Source organism: Amblyomma maculatum, chromosome 4, assembly GCF_055883805.1.
Source record: "Amblyomma maculatum isolate TAMU_Amacu chromosome 4, ASM5588380v1, whole genome shotgun sequence".
Classification (NCBI taxonomy): Eukaryota; Metazoa; Arthropoda; class Arachnida; order Ixodida; family Ixodidae; genus Amblyomma; species Amblyomma maculatum.
This window is the reverse complement of record NC_139347.1, coordinates 121247203-121251633: the sequence shown is the minus strand read 5'-3', so window position 1 is coordinate 121251633 and position 4431 is coordinate 121247203.

The following is a 4431-nucleotide window of genomic DNA, read 5'->3' as shown; positions in this document are numbered from 1 at the left end:
AGAACTCCAGCCGTGTCTTTTCCAAAGGATCAGGCTTCAATAGACGCCACAAACGTCCCACAATAATACTTGAAGAAAACTGTCCGAACTCTATTGAGAAAGATCTGACATTCCTGTTAGCGCGGTCTTTCCAGGGCTCCGATTCTCGCAATTTGCTACGCGTGTGAGAACCATCTTGCCCCTCTGATTGGCTCTCAACAGTATCAGAGTCGCGTGTTTCAAATGTGTGGCGGGAAACCATCAGCTTAGAAAGTCATTTTTGTCGTCAACGTACAAATTACGTTCGTTTGAACATGGATTTTGAGCAGGGTTATTCTTGGTGTCCGCATGGTCTTGAATCCAATTTTCAAGGTGACGCCATTTTGATCCGCCAGCACAACATGTGGCTTTTAAAGCTGCCGATTTCACATTGCAGGTTTAATTTATGTGACTCGTTCAAGAGCCCGTCAGAGAGGCGAGGCTAATGGCAATTTTTATATCGCGCCCCAGATCATTTCAAATTCTTTACTAAGTGCATTCGCATGATTATAAAACACTCTGAATGCAATACTCAGTTATATCGCGCTACAAAAAGTGGAAAGACACCTTTATCTGGAGTACAATCTTCTTAAATTAACGATTAAAGCTAAGCTTACTGGATTAGCACTTTGCCATCCATAACTTCAAAGCTGTTCCTAATCTTCTTAGCACATCCTGAGAAGAGAGCCTGGCCGACCCTCCTGGAAGACAGAACTACGCTTGTTTCCAACAAGGCCCGCTTTAAGCTCATCTCAGCGGACAATTCTCCAGTGAAGCAGTTTTTAATTGAGATTTAAAACATGCCTAGAAAGACACATTCAAAGCGTTGCAGGCACAAAGCCCGATCTGCCATCCCTGTAAAAGGCAACAAAATATAAAGCATGGGTGGTCATTCTTTTGTGAATACAGATACGTTATCCAGTGAGTTAGACAACTTCAGTTTCTTCTTGTGGTTCAAGGGCTAAACCACATTTTCAACACCACCAGCAGGTAATAAAAGCAGATGACGGAGTTGCAAGCAGAGTGTTGGACTGTTCTGGTGTGTATAGTTGAGGCACTTCTACCGCTTTGTGCTTCCGGAGACCGGCCGCCACGAGGCGTTCGAGATTGGTGCCTGTTGTAGCAGCGTGTTTTTTTTTTTTTTTTTTTGCTGGTCAGGTGAGACCGAACCAAACATAGCAGTAATTGAAATAATTGAAGCACGAAGTGTGCAGCTACTTATCATCAATACTGAATTCGGAATTCGTGAATTCCTCAGTAATACATCACTTCTGAATTCAGAGTAATCCGATCAGTATGGGAGAATGGTGTCCATGGTACAAAAGGGCTCCCGGCCGTACAGGATGAAGTATGGCGAGAATCCGGTGGTTGATTGAGTGGCAGAGTTATAAGCAAAGGTGACGAATGGAAGAGCGCGGTCCCAGTTGGAGTGGTCGGAAGCAATATGCATTGCCAGCATGTCACCCATGGTGCGGTTGAAACTCCCAAACATTCCATTTATTTGCGGATGGTACGCAGAGGTGGCGCGGTGAACTATTTTGCATTCTCGAAGGACAGCTTCGACAACTTCAGAAATTCTTTGGGAGCCCCATGGAGAAGAATTATATGATGGAGGATGAAGGAGGCAATGTCTTGGGCGGTAGCAGATGGCAAAGACGTCGTTTTGGCGTAGCGTGTGAGATGATCAATTGTAACGATGAACCAGCGATTACCTGTTGATGTACTAGGAAGAGCACCGTACAGGTAAATTCCAACACGCTTAAAGGCTAGGCTGCTCAGTTCAGCTGCTACAGAGGAGCGGCAGGCTGGCGAGGTGGGTTTTTGCGGCGTTGACATTCTGGGCAGGATGGACAAACCACCGAACATAACTGTGCATCATCATCATACTCATAACACATGACCATTTATTGTCACACCCAAAACCTTTGTTCAGTTCAGTTCAGTCGTGTCCGACTCTTCGTGACCCTATTGACCATGTCACGCCACGCTTTCCGGTCTCTCACTATCTTCCTAACATCACATAACTTCATCTGCAGTGCCTCGAGGATGCCATCTAACCATCGCGTTCGCTGCCTACCCCTTCTCCGGCGACCCTCAACCTTTCCCAACATCAACTCTTTCTCCAGCGACTCCTCTCTTCTCATCAGATGACCAAAGTAGCTGAGCTTTAGCTTTAGAATTTGGCCCTCCAATGAGCAGTCAGGGTTTATGGTCGACAATATTGACTGATTTGATCTTCTGGCAGTCCAAGGAACTCTCAAAAGTCTTCGCCAGCACCACAATTCAAGCGCGTCAATTCTTCGGCGGTCAGCCTTTTTCACAGTCCAACTCTCGCATCCATACATCACAACTGTAAAGACCATAGCACGAGTTATACGGATCTTGGTTGGCAGACTAATGTCTCTGCTCTTTACTAGGCGGTCAAGGCTAACCATTGCTCTCTTTCCCAGAAGCAGGCGTCTCCTAATTTCATGGCTGCAGTCTCCTACCGAGGTAATCTTGGAGCCCAAGAAGAGAAAATCTGTCACAGCTTCCACTTCTTGTCCCTTGACGCTCCAGGACTTGATAGGGCAAGACGCCATGATCTTTGTCTTTTTAATGTTCAGTTTAAGCCCAAACGTCTCACTCTGTTCTTGTACGCGCATCAGAAGTCTCTTGAGATCCGCTTCACTTTCTGCCATTAAAGTGGTATCATCCGCATATCTAAGGTTGTTGATACGTTTTCCAGCAATCTTCACTCCAGCTGAAGAGTCGTCCAGACCGGCCTTCCTCATGATGCACTCTGCATATAGGTTAAATAGGCAGGGCGAGAGTATGCAGCCTTGCCTCACTCCTTTCTCAGTCGGAAACCAATCAGTAAGACCATGCCCAGTTCTGACTGTGGCCTCTTGCCCTTCATACAGGTTCCTGAGGAGACAGATGAGGTGAATTGGAACTCCCATCTCTTGGAGAGCTTGCCACAATCTGCTGTGATCTATGCAGTCAAACGCTTTCGCATAATCAATAAAGCGGAAGTAGATGGGTTTCTGGAACTCTCTTGCTTTTTCCATAATCCAGCGAAGGTTGGCAACTTAGTCTCTAGTTCCTTTGCCCTTGCGAAACCCAGCTTGCACGTCCGGAAGCTCCCGATCCACATACTGCTGCAGCCTACCTTGGAGGATTTTCAACATCACCTTGCTAGCATGCGAAATAAGCGCGATCGTGCGGTAGTTGGAACAATCCTTGGCACTGCCTTTCTTTGGAATGGGGATGTAAACTGACCTCCTCCAATCATGTGGCCACTACAGGGTTGTCCAAATCTTCTGACATAATGTATGCAGAATGTTAACAGCGTCATGGTTGAGGTTTTGAAGCAACTCAGCTGGCATGCTATCAATTCCGCTAGCTTTGTTCTTAGCAAGGCTGGCTAAGGCCCATTCAACTTCACTCTTCAGGATGCCCGGCTCGAGATCAGTTATCACAACCGTCTTATGTTGGGTTTGCACATTCGGGTCCTTCTTGTACAGTTCTTCTGTGTATTCCTGCCACCTCTTCTTTATCTCTGCGGCTTCAGTGAGGTCCTTGCCTCGTTTGTCCTTTATCACGCCCATCTTAGCACAGAAGCTTCCTTTGATATCTTTGATTGTCTTATACAGAGCTCTTGTGTTCCTTAATTGGCTGTTGTCCTCAACTGCTTGGCACTGTGTGTTCAAGAAGGCATTCTTATCTCTGCTTGCTATTTACTGAAAATCCGCATTGAGAACCTTGTATCTTTCTCTTTCCCCCATAACTTTTGCCATCCTCTTTTCCTCAGCTATTTGCAAAGTCTCTTCAGATAACCAGTTTGCTTTCTTGCATTTCTTTTGCTTTGGAACTACCTTAGTAGCAACTTCTTGTATTATATCACGAACATCAGACCACATCTCTTCGGGCTCTTTGTCTTCTAGATCTAATTCTTGAAATCGATTCCTCACTTCCACAGCATATTCTAATGGAACTTGATCCAGATTATACCTGAAAGGCCTTCTTGTTTTCTGCGTTTTCCTCAATCGAAGCTTAATCTTGGCAACCAGAAGCTGATGATCGGTGCCACAATCGGCCCCAGGCCTTGTTTTTACTGCTTGTATAGCGCTTCTCCATCTCTGCCGGCAAAGAATATAATCGATCTGATTCCTGTACAGACCGTCCGGTGAAGTCCATGTGTACAGGCGCCTCTTGTGCTGTTGAAAATGAGTATTCGCTATGGTCAGGTTGTTTTCTTGACAAAACTCTACTAGCTTCTGTCCAGCTTCATTTGGCTCACCAAGACCGAACTTGCCTGTAATTCCGGATATTTCTTCACTCCCTACCTTAGCATTCCAATCTCCTATGAGAAAAACGACGTCTGATGATGGGGTGCGGTCTAAAAGGCATTGTAGGTCCGCATAAAATCTC